At 39.5% G+C, this 18,592-nt stretch overlaps 1 long non-coding RNA gene across 3 annotated transcripts in view; it reads right to left on the bottom strand.

Annotated features, from left to right (window-relative positions):
- Nucleotides 1-18,592, bottom strand: part of LOC111093874 — a 54,861-nt gene that overhangs the window by 18,892 nt on the left and 17,377 nt on the right. The window contains exon 1 of one of the 3 annotated variants that reach the window (XR_005353368.1): nt 1,088-1,145. The exons of the other annotated variants lie outside the window; for them this stretch is intronic. This is a non-coding gene — a long non-coding RNA (uncharacterized LOC111093874). Of the gene's footprint in view, nt 1-1,087; nt 1,146-18,592 lie in introns of those variants that run through there. 3 annotated transcript variants of the gene reach the window in all.

Raw genomic sequence — 18,592 nt, 5'->3', positions numbered from 1 at the left:
ATCTGGTCCAGTGTGTCATTCAAAGCCACTGTATCCTTGTTTTCTATTTATCCATTGCTGTGAGTAAGGTGTTAAAGTCCCATACTATTATTGTATTATTATCACTTAGTTCGTTTATGTTTGTTATGAATCTTTTTATATATTTGCGTACTCCTTTGTTGGGTGCATAGATATTTACAATTGTTAGATCTTCTTATTGGATTTTTCCCTTTATTATGATATACTGCCCTTCTTTATCTCATTACAGTCTTTGTTTTAAACTCTAGTTTTTCTGATGTAAGTATCACTACTCTGGCTTTCTTTTGGCATCCATTTGAATGATAAATGTTTCCCCGTACCCTCACTTTCAACCTGCTGATGACTTTGGTCTAAAATGAGTCTCTTAGGGATGCCTGGGTGGCTCAGTGGTTGAGCCTTCAGCTTAGGACATGATCTCAGAGTCCCAGGATCAAGTCCCACATTGGGCTTCCGGCATGGAGCCTGCTTCTCCCTCTGCATATGTCTCTGTCTCTCTTTCTCTGTGTTTCTCATGAATAAATAAATAAAATATTTTCAAAAAAGTAGAAAAAAATTGAGTCTCTTATAGGCAGAATTTAGATGGGTCTTTTTTTTTTCCCATTCTGACACCTTATTCTTTTGATTCAGAGTAATTAGTGATAGATATATATATTTACCATTTTATTACTTGTTTTGTCATTGTTTGGATATTTTCTCTGATCCCTTTTTATCTTTCTCACTTTAGATCTTTCTTTTCCACTCAAAGAGTTCCCTTTAATATTTCTTGCAGGGCTGGTTTAGTGTCACAAATTCCATTAGACATTTCATACTCATGGACTGGGAAGAACAAATATTGTTAAAATGTCTATAGTACCCAGAGCAATCTACAGATTTAATGCAATCCCTATCAAAATACCAACAGCATTTTTCACAGCGCTAGAATAAATAATCCTAAAATTTGTATGGAACCACAGAAGAATCTAAGTAGTCCAAGCAATCTTGAAAAAGCAAAGCAAAGCTGGAGGCATCACGATTCTGGACTTAACATTATATTACAAAGCTGTAGTGATCAAAATAGTATGATACTCACAAGAATAGACACATAGGGATGCCTGGGTGGCTCAGCAGTTGAGCATCTGCCTTCGGCTCAGGGCGTGATCCCAGGATCCGAGATCGAGCCCCACATCAGGCCTGCCTGTCTCTCTGCCTGTGTTTCTGCCTCTCTGTGTGTCTCTCACGAATAAATAAAGAAAATCTTAAAAAAAAAAAAAAAGAATAGACACATAGATCAATGGAACAAATAGAAAACCCAGAAATGAACCTGCAACTATATGGCCAATTAATCTTCAACAAAGCCAGAAAGAATATCCAATGGGAAAAAGACAGTCTCTTCAACAAATGGTGTTGGGAAAACTGGACAGCCACATGCAAGAGAATGAAACTGGACCACTTTCTTACACTATACACAAAAGTAAATTCAAAATGGATTACAGATCTAAATGTGAGACCTGAAACCATAAAAATCCTAGAGGAGAACACTGGCAGTGACCTCTTTGATATTGGCCATAGGAACTTTCTAGGTATGCCTCCTGAGGCAAGGAAAACAAAAGCAAAAATAAACTACTCCGACATCAACAAGATAAAAACTTCTGGGCAGCCTGGGTGGGTGGCTCAGTGGTTTAGCGCCACCTTCCGCCCAGGGCCTGATCCTGGAGACCCGGGTCCGGTCCCATGTCGGGCTCCCTGCATGGAGCCTGCTTCTCCCTCTGCCTGTGTCTCTGCCTCTCTCTTTCTGTGTGTCTCTCATGAATAAATGAATAAAATCTTAAAAAAAAAGATAAAAAACTTCTGCAACAATGAAGGAAATGATCAACAAAACTGAAAGGCAGCCTATGGAGTGGGAGAAGATATTTGCAAATGACATACCTGATAAAGGGTTAGTATCCAAAATCTATACAGTACTTATAAAACTCAACATTCCTAAAATGAATAGTCCAGTTAAGAAACACTCTTCGTGATAAATACCAAGTATTGTATGGAAATGCTGAATCACTATATTATATACCTGAAACTAATATTACACTGTATGTTAACTCACTGGAATTTAACTAAAAAACAATAAAAAGAATAAAAGGAAATTAAGTCTACCTTCAAAACAAAAAAGCACCACATATATAAAAGGAACTATTTGATTAGTTTACATACTGTGTACACGCCAGCATAATCAAGATACCAAATATTTCCATCAGCCTCTAGTATTTCCTCAGGTCTTTTTGCAATCCATCCTGTCTCCATCTCCATTCTTAGACAACCGCTAATCTGCATTCTATTGCTCTAGATGAGTCTGCTTTTACTAGAATTCTGTATAAATGGAATAATACAGCATCTACTCTTTTGTGTCTGGCTTCTTTTACTCAACCTAATGATTTCCAGATTCATTTAAAGTCATGTGAGTCAGGCAGCCCGGGTGGCTCAGCGTTTTAGCGCCGCCTTCAGCCCAGTGTGTGATCCTGGAGACCCGGGATGGAGTCCCACATCAAGCTCCCTGTCTGGAGCCTGCTTCTCCCTCTGCCTGTGTCTCTACCTCTCTCTGTGTGTCACTCATGAATAAGTAAATAAAATATTCTAAAAAATAAAATAGTAGATATATCACAAAAGAAAATAAGGCAGGTGGCCAATAAGTACATGAAAAGATACTGAATATCAATAGTTCTCAGAGAAATGATAAATGTGTATTCTAATGCCTCTGAAATTGGGTTCTATCTTACAATTAATGAGCTTGCAAATGATGTACTTCTTTTTGTGCACAATTAATATTTTTATTTTTAGATACTATTATTGAGTACCAAGGTTTGGTAGTGTTCTAAGCACTGTGCACACATTATTTCATTTAATCTTCACAAAACTCTATGAAGAGGCGCTATAATTAAACTCATCTTTGCGAATGAGTCAATTGAAGCTCAGCAAGTTTAAGTAACTTGCCCCAAGCAGCTATTAAGTGACAAAACCAGGCTTGGAATCCACTATCTACCTCTATAGCCCACAGGTTTAAGTATTAATGCTGTTCTTTTATTACCCCATTGATGGTAGATTTTCAGGGGAGAACATGTAAGAAAACAGAACCTTCCCTAAGTCCTGATATTACCTTATTCCATTACATTTTGTTGGACATTAAGTGAGTCACTATAAGTTAAGTACCTAATATTCAATAGGTATACTACATAAATGCTAATTCCCTTTCTTCCATCTATTTTGAGACCTTTTCTTAAATTGCCAAAATACGGAGCATGAGCTCTTAGAGGCTGGTAGCCATGAGAAATAAATTGCCAAAATATATATTTGAAAATTACATGATTCATCTAACTTAAGCCAGGTTTTATTTATCCCTCTTTTCTTTAATATTTTTACAGCTGTCTTTTATGTGAAAGCACTTGAATTGTACAATATTCTTTATCAATGGTTCTCAGCCATGAGCGGTTTTTATCTCTCAGGTGACTTTTGGCAATGTCTGGAGACATTTTTGTCAATTTGGGAGTCTGAGAGGAGGGCCGATAGATCATGGAAGCAAAAATGCTGCTAAATATCCTATGGTACAGGACAGCCCCCACAACAAAGAATCATCCAGCCCAAAATATCAGTAGCACCAAGTTTGGGAAATCCCACCTAATGCAAGCATTCTTTCTTGACATTAGTTAACAGTGACTTGCTGTAGGAAATTAAAGAGGAGGAAGACGCGGTCCCTGTTAGCACATTTAATCCAATCTGATGAAGGAATTTAAAAACAACAGCAACAACAACTGTAGGGGCACCTGGGTGGTGCAATTGGTTAAGCGTCCAACTCCTGGTTTTGGCTCAGGTCATGACTTCACAGTCGTGAGATCAAGCCCTACCTCCAGCGCCATGCTCGGCTTGAGATTCTCTCTACCTCTCCCTCTGCTCCTCCCATTCATGTCTAATCTGTCTCTCAAATAAAGAAATAAATCTTTTTAAAAAACATCTAATGCTAAGAACAATATAATGAATGCCACGATAGACAATAATAGAATGTTTTAAGGCTTTCAGGAAGGGAATATAACTAGATAATCCAGTCGAGAAAACCAAGAAGTGCTCTGAGAGGATTAAGTATGGAAATACCCTTCTTTCTTAATGAAAACAAAAGTGGGTTTCCGCATGTATGGTAATAGAAGATAATTCCTGGTTGCCAAACATCATCTACCTTTTGATACTCTGAAACTTGATTAGGACAAGGCTGAAACTGTTTTAAGAGACTTAAGAAAAGTGGTATAGTCAACTGAGTAGAGCCATGTGAAACTAGACGGTGTGTCATGCAGTATGCTTTCTCTCTGGGGCTTGGAGGTGCATCCCCTGCTGATCTCGGGCTCTCTGGCCCTCAGCCCCTAACACCCACCACCCCAAAGCACAAATCCAGGAATTGGAATGCCCTTAACTCTGCCCTGAGAGAATGGGAGTTCCAGCTCTGATCCTCACTGGCTGTGTAGCCTAAATGGCTTCTAAAGTGCAGTTTTCTCCTCTGAAATGGAGAAACAATAGTACTAATGCATTGGTTATTGTAAACATTAAACCAAGATTACATGTAAATCCCTCAGTACTGTGAATGCCCGTGGTTGCTACTCAACAACCGTTCTTATGCAACAACAGTTATTTATCACTATGCTGTTGTTATTGTTATTAATTCAATAAATCTTGTGCTCTCTTCATTGGAAAAACAGACTATATATAGGTATGAAAATAGGGGAAGCACAAATAAGGAAGCATCAATGGAAGAGGACTATGGGCTGAAGCAGGAAGGAGGACATGCTTCCTGGAGGGCTCCCCGAGAAGGTGCCCGCATGGATGTGGAAGATGGCTTAGGGTAGCCAGGGAGCTTGATTGAGCACTATGAGAAATAGTTCAATGGAATGAAAATCACTCAACATTCACTGGATACTTGCTTTACTTGAAGCAAAGTCAACTACAGTATACTGTAAAATCATAGCCAAGAGTGTAAGACAGACAAGGAAACCACCATCTGTTTGGATCTGGGGTACTAGTAGGGAACCAGGTGTGTGGTGAGGGGTCAGGGGTAGTTCTCAGCCCAGGAAATGGTTATATCTAGGGCAAGGAACAAGAAGAACTGAAGTCAGATGTGAACTGTTTACCCAAAAAAGAGCAAAAGGGGAAATTTAAGAATTGTAAAAAAAAAAAAAAAAAAAGAAAGAAAGAAAGAAAGAAAGAAAGAAAGAAAGAAAGAAAGAAAGAAAGAAGAAAGAAAAAGAATGAATCGCTAAGGTCCAAGGAAGCCAAAAAGCAGTTATGAGAATTGGAATATGGAGCCAGAAAGTGGGAGTCAGGAAGGAATACACAGGTTTAAACAAGTTAAGAGTAGTTGGGTGAGGTGGGGTGGGGAATAGGGAGAGGTGATTACTCTGCTCAGCTGTTTGTGGCCATAGATGAGTTTTATGACCATAATAGAACACTCTCCAGTTAAAATAACCTAAACCACCATTTTAAATTGAATTAAAAATGTGTAATGATTTATTAACTTCATCGTATAAATAATAAAAATAAGTTAATAAATCATTACAATAATGAATTGTTAATGCATGAGTCTTCACACAATGTTCCCCACCCCTGCTTCCCTCCATTCTGTCTGCTATTAGGTGGGGAGCTTTCTTGCTTCATGGATTCACTTCCAGGCAGGAGAGGCTGAGTAATGCATATAACAAAGAGGAAATGAAAAGAAGCCAGAGGGTAAATGAACTGATACAGTCCTTTAGGGCTGATAAAAAGGAAGCGAGGAGAGAGGCCAATGACTTGTCATCTTAGCAAGGGGTTCTGAATGGATGATTGACGCAGAGCGGGAGCTGGAGCCATAGGAAGAGGGGTGAGAAGAGAATGGTCAAGGGACTTACCAGGAGGTGCTCTGGGCTGCCGGGGGAAACCCTTCAGTGTTCTCCCAGGAGATCAAGGCAAAGGGTACAATTGCTTGATTATTTCTGGTCACTGCACTGTCAGGACAGGCTATACTATGGGCCACACATTTCTGGTGGTGTTGTGGTAAACACGGACGGGCTTTATCTGGGTGGAAGCTGGAGGAATGGGCATCAAAGGAAGACTGAGAGACACAAACACTCAGAAAGGGAGAGAAAAAGTTAGCTTTAGGCTTCCTGAGGAAATAATGTGCAAAATTATCATGGTTTCTGAATTTCCATGAATCCATTCACAGAGAGGAAAGAACTTTCATACACTCCTATTATATTCACAAGGGCTTCAGATATCAATATGGCAAAATTCATAAAGACTCTAGTTTCTCCTAAGGGGTCCAGGTTTATTCAGGGTCTTAGTCTTTGAGAGACCATAGCCAGATCTGACAGACAGTGTTATTAATGACCTCAGGATGCCGTCTGTCTCTCCTCGGACATGAGGTGCATAATCCCAGTGGAAGCAAGGAAAAGTCTCAGTCTTTGTTTCCACACTAATGAGGCTTCATAGTCTCTTACGAAAGCATGAAGGAATAATTAGAAGTAACTAAAGTGGGACAAGGCTACGAAAAACCACTAAACAAGAGAAAATTGCGTGAAGAACCAGTGGATGGAAACAGCAATGCAAAATATAAGACACAGAGACTCACTTGCCATTCCCAGAGAGTGTTTTAAGCAAACATCCTTTGTCTCCCACTTCATTCCTTTGTAAGCCAACATACGATGCTTCAAACTCCTCCTCAGAGATGGAAATTGTCAGTACAGCAAAACATTTGTTTCACCTTTTTAATGTTTGGGTGTTTCTTTGATCGACTGTGTCTATAATTTCATTATTTCACATTGTGTCCGCATGAGCCATGATATACTCTGACCTTCTGCCTCATTTCTTATTACGCTATGCAATAATTTGAGGGACCATAATAAGATTTTGTGAGCATTTTCTTCATAATGCTCCGTGTAAATCCCGAATGACGATGCTCGAATCCACATGCGTCTGCCGGGCCTGCATTCCAAACATGTTGCAAGAATACGTGCACCGTGGGGTTGCTACACCATCCAGCAGCTGTGTGAAGTCCTGCCATTGCAAATATGCAGGAAATGGGCTTGCGTGTGGAGCCATCTTCCTGTCTTTCCTCATGATTAGAAAGCTGTATTACCAGGGAGTGCCGGGTCAGCAGCTCTGTGTTGATGTGGCAATTTACTAGATATTCTGGTGTTCTTTCCTGGAGTCGGGGTGGGAGGGGGTGGGGGGTGAAAGGGACTAGGACAGCCATGCCAACTACTGAGGTCTTCAGTTCAGATCTGTGTGGTTTTTTAAAAAATATTTTTATTCATTTATTCATGAGAGACAGAGAGAGAAAGAGAGAGAGAGAGAGAGAGAGAGAGAGAGATAGAGAGAGAGGCAGAGACACAGGCAGAGGGAGAAGCAGGCTCCACGCAGGAAGCCCGATGCGGGACTTGATCCCGGGATTCCAGGATCACGCCCTGTGCGGAAGGCAGGTGCTAAACCGCTGAGCCACACAGGGATCCCCCAGTTCAGATCTATGTTAAAAGAGTGAGATCTGAGGGCATTTGTTGCTGAACCTTCTGTACCTCTGGGGATCCCAGTAGTACTGGGGGGTTTAGAGGTGTGGGTGGAAATGGGACTGCCCTACTTGGGCAGGCATTTGTGTAGGAGGGGGGCTCCAGTTCTACTGTGACCACATGATCTGAAAATCAGATAAGGTTTTAAATCAACTTTTTTTTTTTTTAAAAAAAGGTTTTATTTATTCATGAGAGATACACACAGAGAGAGAGAGAGAGGCAGAGACACAGGCAGAGGGCGAAGCAGACTCCATGCAGGGAGCCTGACATGGGACTCGATCCTGGGACTCCAAGATCACGCCCTGGGCTGAAGGCAGCGCTAAACTGCTGAGCCACCCAGGCTGCTCTAAATCAACTTTCTTGAGAAATTTGATTCAGTCATACAAGGCATTCTGTTTGCCAAAACTAAAACAATTTAGTAAAGACTTTGGTGTCCTTTATTCAAGGGAAACAATGGGTGCATCACAGGCAGTGGAGCACCGTTCTGGAGGGAGAGGCAAGAGTGAAGTTTATGGCGCCTTAGGAGAGATGGGTAACAGGGCAGGACTGGCTAGGAGGCTGGGGATTACGTTAGAAGGCCGGCGGGTCCTGTTTTCTAGGGTAAGGTGAGCTAGCTAAGGCTGAGTGGCAGCACTGTGACTGGTCTGTGTTCGCTTTCCTTGACAGGCATTTCCTCTTAAGTGCAGGCTGACTTTGGTTTAGATTTGTGAGGTGGGCCAGGCCAGTGGGTAGGGCCTCCATTTTGTGGGCCCAGATATATAAATTACCTTCATCAAATTAAAATTGACAAAGCACCTACCACATGCCAGGTGCTATGCTGGGTGCTGGCACACAGCAGCACAGTCCCTTCAGGTGGGGTTTTTCTATTATTCATCTCTCTCTTGGAGAAGGCCACCTGTTTTAGGTTGCATTCTCTCTGAAACAGACCTCAAGCCTATGATTCTTGGAAAAGTGATTTCCCTTTGGGGGAAACCAGGAATGGCTCAGGGGGATGAGGAAGGAGAAACAGCCAAATGAGGGTGGAATTTCAGGTGAAGTCCCAGACTTGGCCTGACCCCACGGGGAGCTCTAGAACGTAACACTCAGAACATAGAAATTGGGCTTTTGTATTCTCACATCTGTCAGCTACTGGCTGTGGGCCTTTCCTGGGAGATGTAAAACTCACAGGTACTCCCAGTTCTCATTACTGAAGACATGGCTTTGGCATCCACTGGAAAGTTTCTGAATGTTCCAGATGCAAGCCATTAGCAGCAAGTGGACAGAAGCTGGGGATGAGCATACAGGCAAAGCACCAACAGTGTCCACCACACTCATCAGTGGGGGAGGTTGTAGACAGGACATAAAGAAGGAAAGAGCACCCAGAGCTTTGCTACTTAAAGTGTGGCCTCAGAGCAGTGGCATCTGGTCTAACAAGGATCCATCAATGAGGAACCTGTTAGAATGGTGCAATCTCAGGCCTCATCTAAGACCTGGTTTATCAGAATCTGAATATTAAGATCTCTGGGAGATAGGTATGCACATTAACTTCCAAGAAACCTGGCTCCAGAGTGTTAGAAAAAATGATTTACTCACCTCCCTAACTGGCAGGAATAAGCATCGCGATGCTTATGCAATATGATGGGCTTGGAAAGCTCTTTGTCTCAGGTCTTCTGGCCCAGTAACTGAAACCAGGGGCAAGAGAATGCATTCCTGGCTGAGAGCAGGGCAGTACCTACTTGGTTACCCTGAGCCCTATCACGCCAGGCTTGCAGGGAGGTGGAGGAGAGGATGAGGAGGAAGGGTTTGGGTGCTGACATAGGAAGGGAAAATATAAACGAAGGCAAGATTTAGAGCTGACCCCACAATTTAAGCTTGAAAACATATTGAAAAGTCGCAGCAGGTAAATCACTTGACTCAGATATGCATCATTAAGGAGTCATGACACAACTCATGCATGAGGAGAAACCTCTGGGGTAAAATATGTTGGTCACCAGAAGGCCCCCAATAGTACAAAAATGTCTCTTCCGCAACACTGAAAATTCCTGCAATCAGAGTCACAATGCCATCAGTCCCATGACACCATCTGCGGAGGGACACATGTCTGGAGGGCTGCTTGCTGGACAAGCAAGTGGGACATCTGGTTAGAGACACAGATTACAGACACTCATTTAACCTCAGGACGTTCCTAAAATCACGTGAGAAAATAACGGTTTTCTTATTTTGGCTGCTGTTGGTTTAAAGCAGTTAAGTTAGGAAGATGAAGGGAATTGAAGAGAATATAACAGCAGTAGCTTTTTGGAGGCTAAAAGAGTAGATTGGTTATTATGGGTGATAATTGGCTTGGAAGAACCAAGATCATTGAGTCCTAGAGAATGAGCAATGGGGAAGGCTGATAATCAATTTCATGTGCCAGCAGAATGTCTGTAAAGGCTGAAGAATTAGCAGCACTAGGATGGAAGCTTGAAGCAGAAACAGACCAGTGGGACAATTGATAGTCGATTTGACATTCAGATCCGTTTCCACCACCCATGCAGCCAGTGCTGCCCCTCCCTGTCCAGGAAGACTGGCAGGTGACTGGAGGCTGATTCTCTAGAGACAGTGAACCAGATGGTCGCCTTCAGATAGTAGTACACTGGACACGGCTAAGATCAGGGTTGCTGTAATGACGTAAGAGGAGTAAGTGCAAGTTTAAATTCTGAACTGTGCAGGTCCCCCTGGGCCCCAGAAATCCAGTAGTCATTATCTTGCAGCTAGGAGGAGGCCAAAACGGTCTTCTCTGGGCATCTGAAGATAATAATACTGGGGATCGCCCAAAGAAACAGCCTAGCTAGATCATTCTACATTCTACATTTCTCTCCTTTCCTCCCTGGTTCCTTTCTAAACAGAGTTTCCACTTAACTTTTTGATGCCCCACTACTCTAAAACAGTAGACTGACAAGTATCCCCATGCGTTTAAGAAAGGCATCTAAAATGAAAGAACAACATCAAAGCATTTTCTGTGTTAGAGATGCTTCTCTCAACAGCTGTCCAGAAGGGCTGGGAAACAGCCCAGAAGCTAAAAGAGTTAATGTTCCACAGAATAACTTGGACCAGAGAGACCAGAGAATAGAATAAGCCCATAGAGAATAGAATAACCCCTCTCAGTTTCACTTTGAAAGGCTGTTCCAACAGGTGCTATTTTCATACAGCTTCTCTGAGATGAATGAGATGTGTGAATCTGGCTGGGTTTTCAAGCTCTGGCCAACAAGGTAATAGCTTTCCTTCTTCCTCTGTATCACTTTCCTTCTCTCTTCCTCTCGATGCCCTGGAATGGGACCCAATGATAACCATTAGCACGCGAGCTTTGCCCTAGGCTCTTTTGCTGGACAACATCAGATACTACACCCAGGTCTGAGAATGGCCATCAAGAGCAGACTGTTCACCCTCTACCTACTGATTCACACGGGACAATGGAGAAACGAAAAGTAGGCTTTTATTGCATTAAGATACTGATTTTTATTTTACTTTTATTATAGAAGATTTCAAATACATACAAAAGTAGAGATACCAATTTCATGAGCTTCCATATACTCACCAGCTAGCTCTAGTTATGATCACTCAAGGTCTCTTCCTCTACTCTCTTTCTCCCTCAACTTTGAACTTAGATGAACTTAGAATCTGCCTTGACACAAATTCTAGGCATCATCCCATGTTTTCCGCAAACATTTCAGTACATCTCACTAAAGGTAAGGACTCTTTAAAATCATAAAACAATATCTTTATCATAACTGAAACATTAAGTAATTTCTTCCTGCCATCAGAAAGCCCATCATTCTTTAAATTTCTCTACTTGATTCTTAATTTTCTCCTTTTGTAGTTGGTTAATTCAAATAAGTTCACAAATTTCAATTATATATAAAATCTCTTTCAATCTAGATTTCTTTTTATCCTAAAATTACAAGTTTTGAAGAAAATTATTAACCTGTCTTAAATATATTCCCATGAAATTCCATAGTTTTGTTGGTGTATTCTTTAGTGTTTTTCCCTTTAAGTATCATTTTAACTCATGAATTTTAATATACTTGAAATGTTTAAATTCATTGCCACTATCATTTCTTTTTCATGCTCAAGTTGCCTTATTTTTGGTTAGTGGGAGCTTTTTCATGTTGGTTTCTGGGTCCTTTTGACACGACCCTAGTAGTCTTTAATGGCTTCTTTGCTTTCTGGCATAACAACATGTTTAGACTCATCCTGTATTTTTCCTGCCCCAGACCTAGAATCAATTATTTTCTTCAAGTAGCCCTAGTCCTCTATAGCAACAAAAGTTTTAGAAGCTACTATAGGAGAATATTTTTCTAACTCTGAGATAGGAAAAAAATGTCCCTAAAAAGACACAAAATGCTAAGCATGTAAGAAAATACAGATATATTTAACAGCATCAAGAGACATCTTAAAATTTGTAAAAATGCCAAATTAGAACATTTTTGCATCATATATAATCAACACTATATAGAAAGAACTCTGATAAGTTAGTAGGAAAAAGAAAAAAATCTTCCCCAAACTTTCCCTGACCAAAAGTAAATTTCAAATAAAAATTTCACAGAAGAGGAAATCCACATCATCACAGTGTTAGGAAAGGATGTTCAACCTCTTTGGCAATCAGGGAAATGTAAGTTATGACATATCATCTTATCTGTGGTAAATAGTCAAGAGTTAAGAAATTTGACAATATCGAGTGCTGTCGAGGTGCATATTGGGGATGTTTTTGTATAGTGCTGAAGAGAATATGTATTAGAAAACCACATCAGAAGACAAAAACTGGAACCAAGTTAAATATGTACTGATAGGATGATGGATAAAAAATTTGTGATACTCTATTTCATTCAATTAATTGCTATTCAGTGGAATAGCAGTGAAAAAATGAACTACACCTAGAAACCACCTGACTTTGAGAAACATAAGATGGAATGGAACAACCAAGATGAAAAAGACATAGAATATGTAGGATTTTTATAAACAGTTTGATGTTGTGTTGTATACACCTCGAGAGACTCTTGCATTATCTGTGTATGTATGCAGACTTTCCCTAGGGCAGTAGTCCGCAAACTACAGCATATGGCCCACCATATGTTTTTGCAAGTAAAATCATATTTGAAGACTGCCACACCCATTTATTCATGTCTGTTTTCCCACCACAACAGGATAACGGTAATAGAGACCATATGGCCCACAGAAACTAAAATATTTGCTATCTGGCCCTTTACCAAACACATTTGCTGGATGCCCCCCACCCCACTTCTCTAGAGTATGTGCAAGATAGTGCCAAATTTTAATTAAGCTCACACACAAGCAAAGATAACCTATTATTTTATCAGATTTTCTCGGTAAGGATATACAAATAAAACTAGAGAATGATGAATAAAAATTCAAAATTGTGTTTGCCTCAGGTAGCATTCAGAAAGAAGGTAGAGGGTGAAACTGGGGAGAAACCCATGGTAAATAGAAATTAATGGCACTATTCCCTTCTATGTATTAAATAATATATTAAAAATATAACAAGAATACATTTAAAAAACAAAAATAAATAATTCCAGAAAATTTCTTAGAACTGAATGACATAATCTTCCAGATTAAAAAGGGCCTGAGTACCAGTAAAATTGGATGAAAGTAAGCCCATCCCAAAGCACATCATTATGAAATTTCAGGACGTTGGAGACAGAGAAATTCTGTAAGCTTCCAGAGATCAAAGGTAAGGTCATATATACAAGATCAGAAATTAGAACAACCTTTGAGTTTTTAATAGCAAAGCTGAATTTGAGAATACGGCAGAAAATACCTATTGGCATTTTGGATGGAAAATGCTTTTTAGTCTAGAATTCTATACATCACCAAACTAGTAATTTAGTACTGGAGAGAGAAAAATCATTTTCAGATGTTCAAGATCTAAAAAGCCTCATTCCCCGTCTCTTTGCTCAAGTTGTTGATGGAGCTTGTGCTCCCCCAAATCGAGTCAGTGAAACAAAAAGAGGATGACAAAGGATGTTGGAAGAGAATCCAATCCAAAAGAGATAAGAATTAAAAAAAAAAAAAAACCTCAGATTCTAGGTCATTACAAGAGGACAACAGACTTTCAGGAGCATTGAGAGCAACTGTTTTGGTCTGCACCAGATCAGAGGCTCTGAGCATCATCATTTTTAAAAACGTAATTGATTCGATATCTCAAGCATTTGAATGTATTTTTTTTCCAGTTTTATTGAGAAATAATTGACATACATCTCTGGAAGTTTAAGATGTACAGTGTGATGGTTTAATTTAATATATGGTGAAATGATTACAAGTTCAGCTAACATCCACCTTCTCCTATAGATACAATTTTTTAAAAAAGGAAGACGAAAAGAATAAAGGAAACAAATTTTCTCCTTAGGGTGGTTGAATAATTAGCATTTACTCTCTAACCAATTTTCTGATATATCAGACGGCAGTGTTAATGACATGTCATGTTGTACATTCATCTAGTCCTCAGTTATTGTAAGTGGAAGTTTGTGCCTTCTGACCACCTTTTTTCAATTCCTCTTCCCCTCACTCCTGATCTCTGGTAAACACAAGCCTGATATCTTTTCCTATGAGTTTTTCTTTCTTTTTTTTTTTTAAGACTCCATATATAAGTAAGACAATATATTATTTCTCTTTTTCTATCTGACTTATTTCACTTACCATAATGCCCTGTGGGCCCATCCATGTTGCAATGGTCCTACCATTCTTCATTTTTTATGGCTAACTAAATATTCCAGCGTGTGTGTGTGTGTGTGTATACACATATACAAAACCACAATTTATCCATTCATCCATCAATAAACACTTAGATTGTTTCCATTTCTTGCCTATTATAAATAATGCTACTATGAACTTGGGGGTGCGGATATCTTCTTGAGTTAGTGTTTTCATTACCTTTGGATATATTCCCAGAAGTGGAATTGCTGGTTCATACGGTAGCTCTATTTTTAATTTTTTGAGAAACTCTTTACTGCTATCCATAGAGGCTGCACCAATTTACAATCCCATCAACAGTGTACAAGGATGCCCTTTCTTTTCTCCACAACCTCACAAACACTTGTTATCTCTTCTCTTTTGATGGCAGGGGGTGATATCACACTGCAGTTTTAATTTGCACATCCCTAAGAACAAGTGATGTTGAGCATCTTTCATACCTGCCTTTAGTATATCTTTTATACATATTTCTTTGGAGAAATGTCTATTCAGGTCCTCTGCCCATTTTAAAAATTGGGTTATTTGATTTTTTGCTACTGAGTTTCATTACTTCTTTATATATTTTGGATATTAACCCTTATCAGATATATGGTTTGCCAATACTTTTTCCCATTCTAAAGGTTGTCTTTCCACTTCATTGATGGTTTCTTTTGCTGTACAGATGCTTTTTAGTTTGATGTAGTCCAATTTGTTTTGTATTTTATTGCTTGTGCTTATAGGTGTCATATCCAAAAAATCAGTACCAAGACCTTTCTCAAGGAGCTTTGTTCCTATTTTTTTTTTAGGAGTTTCATCGTTTTAGGTCTTCCATTTAAGTCTTTAATCCATTTCAAGTCAATTTTTGTGAGTGGTGTAAGCTACGGGTCATTTCATTCTTTTTTGTTGTTGTATTTTTTATTGGAGTTCGATTTGCCAACAGAGAGTATAACACCCAGTGTTCATCCCGTCAAATGCCCCACTCAGTGCCTGTCACCCAGTCACCCCAACCCCCCACCCACCTCCCTTCCACTGCCCCTTGTTCGTTTCCCAGAGTTAGGCGTCTCTCAGGTTTTGTCACCCTCTCTGATTTTTCCCGCTCATTTTTTCTCCTTTACCCTATAATCCCTTTCACTATTTCTTATATTCCCCATATGAGTGAAACCATATAATGTTTGTCCTTCTCCGATTGACTTACTTCACTCAGCATAATACCCTCCAGTTCCTTCCACATCCAAGCAAATGGTGGGTATTCGTCGTTTCTAATGGCTGGGTAATATTTCATTGTATATATAGACCACATTTTCTTTATCCAGTCATCCTTCAATGGACACCGAGGCTCCTTCCACAGTTTGGCTATTGTGGACATTGCTGCTGTGAACATTGGGGTGCAGGTGTCTCGGCGTTTCACTGCATCTGTACCTGGGGGTAAATCCCAGCAATGCAATTGCTGGGTCGTAGGGTAGCTCTATTTTTAACTCTTTGAGGAACCTCCACACAGTTTTCCAGAGTGGCTGTACCAGTTCACATTCCCACCAACAGGGCAAGAGGGTTCCCCTTTCCCCACATCCTCTCCAACATGTGTTGTTTCCTGTCTTGTTAATTTTCACCATTCTCACTGGTGTGAGGTGGTATCTCATTGTGGTTTTGATTTGTATTTCCCTGCGCACGTGATGCGGAACATTTTCTCATGTGCTTGTTGGCCATGTCTATGTCTTCCTCTGTGAAATATCTGTTCATGTCTTTTGCCCATTTCATGATTGGATTGTTTGTTTCTTTGCTGTTGAGTTTAATAAGTTCTTTATAGACCTTGGATACTAGCCCTTTATCTATCATTTGCAAATATCTTCTCCCATTCTGTAGGTTGTCTTTTTGTTTTGTTGACGGTTTCTTTTGCTGTGCAGAAGCTTTTCATCTTGATGAAGTCCCAATGGTTCATTTTTGCTTTTGTTTCCTTTGCCTTCATAGATGTATCTTGCAAAAAGTTGCTGTAGCCAAGTTCAGAAAGGGTGTTGCTTGTGTTCTCCTCTAGGATTTTGATGGATTCTTGTCTCACATATAGATCTTTCATCCATTTTGAGTTTATCTTTGTGTGTGGTTGTAAGAGAATGGTCTAGTTTCATTCTTCTGCACATGGCTGTCCAATTATACCAGCACCATTTATTGAAGAGACTGTTCTTTTTCCAGTGGATAGTCTTTCCTGCTTTGTCGAATATTAGTTGACCATAAAGTTGAGGGCCCATTTCTGGGCTCTCTATTCTGTTCCGTTGATCTATGTGTCTATTTTTGTGCCAGTACCACACTGTCTTGATGATCACAGCTTTGTAGTACAACTTGAAATCTGGCATTGTGATGCCCTCGGCTCTGGTTTTCTTTTTCAGTATTCCCCTGGCTAAGACTCCACCCTAAGATTGCTGGATCTCATACAGCAATTCAGCAATGTGGCAGGATACGAAATTAATGCCCAGAAATCAGTGGCATTCCTATACACTAACAATGAGACTGAAGAAAGAGAAATTAAGGAGTCAATCCCATTTACAATTGCACCCAAAAAGATAAGATACCTAGGAATAAACCTAACCAAATAAGTTAAGGATCTATGCCCTAAAAACTACAGAAAACTTCTGAAAGGAATTGAGGAAGACACACAGATATGGAAAAATATTCCATGCTTATGAATTGGAAGAATTAATATTGTGAAAATGTTTATGCTACCCAGGGCAATTTACATGTTCAATTCAATCCCTATTAAAATACTATGGACTTTCCTCAGAGAGTTTCCTCATTCTCTTATGTGTAAGTATCCTATTATTCCGGTGCCATTTATTGAAGGGACTATCTTTTCTCCTTTGTCAAATATTAGTTGACTATATATTATTGGGTTTATTTCTGGGCTTTTGACTCTGTTACATTGATCTGTTCTTTTTTTTTCTTAAGATTTTACCCATTTATTCATGACAGACACAGAGAGTGACAGAGAGAGAGAGAGAGAGAGAGAGAGGCAGAGGCACAGGCAGAGGGAGAAGCAGGCTCCATGCAGGGACCCGATGTGGGACTTGATCCCGGGTCTCCAGGGTCATGCCCCAGGCTGTAGGCGGCGCTAAACCACTGGACCACCAGGGCTGCCCTGTTCTTCTGTTCTTATGCTAGTTTTGATGACCAGAACTTTATAGGATAGCTGAAATTGAGAGTGTGATACCTCCTGCTTTTTATCTCATTAAATGTATTAAGATTTATCTAGTGAATAGAGGTTTGTGTTGAGTTAGTAATAACTAATATAAAACTAAACACATTTTTAAAAGACAAGATTATTCAGAGTGTGAGGAAAGCAAAATGTACAGAAAGTACAATTATATAATATGGCCCAGCTATGAATTCCATGCACATAATCATAATAATGAAAACAGAGAATTTTGACCTAAATATAATTTAGTATTACTATATTAGAATATGGTAGGATGGGAAATGTGCACATGTGTAGTTCTAAAGGCCATGCTTATATTGCTACTTCCTAAAACAATTTTAGGAGAGATATGGAGGAAAATACTGAAAGAATTAGCTAAAGGAAGTTAAAACTAATTCTTTTAAGGAGGGAGAAATCTGAGAAGAAAAATTTTGTACCTGTTCTAATTACAATTTAAAAAATAAGTTACAAAAAGACACCATAAACCAAAGCCTAATGTATTAAATACAATACAATTGTTTAACCAACCATCCTAGAAAGTATAGCAATATCTGGAATTAGCCTTTCCCTTAAAAAGAACTAAACAAGTCACATTGAATTCATGGATGAGACGCTATCTTCTTGGTAATATCTTTAGCACATTCTGCAATCTTTCCATTCATGTGAAGCTGTTCCTCCACAAATGAGTGCTGTTTGGCAGTCAGAAAGGAAAGAAAAAAAAAGAAAAGAAAAGAAAAGAAAAGAAAAGAAAAGAAAAGAAAAGAAAAGAAAAGAAAAGAAAAGAAAAGAAAAGAAAAGAAAAGAAAAAGAAAGCAGCTTTTGACACTCAGAAACTAGTATGAAACTTCCAGGTCATTTTGTTCTCCTATTAGACATAAACTTTATCATGGGATACCAACCTCAGACAAGTTACTCTGAGACCATGAAAAAATGAGATAAAATTGCACATTTCATAATTTTATTCAAGTACAGACAAAAGCAAGGTCACTGTGCCACCCATTAAATACCAAACACCCCTGCCTCTTACCCAAAAATGATTTCTACTTCATTTACCGTTTAATCCTCCCTATAAACAAAATTTATTGAGATGCCAATCAAGGAATTACACTCCCTCCCTTTTCTAACAGCATCCTATACAGAGCAA

The sequence above is a fragment of the Canis lupus genome, chromosome 1 (genome assembly GCF_011100685.1).
Source record: "Canis lupus familiaris isolate Mischka breed German Shepherd chromosome 1, alternate assembly UU_Cfam_GSD_1.0, whole genome shotgun sequence".
NCBI lineage: Eukaryota > Metazoa > Chordata > Mammalia > Carnivora > Canidae > Canis > Canis lupus.
This window is presented reverse-complemented; position numbering and strand designations above follow the sequence as displayed.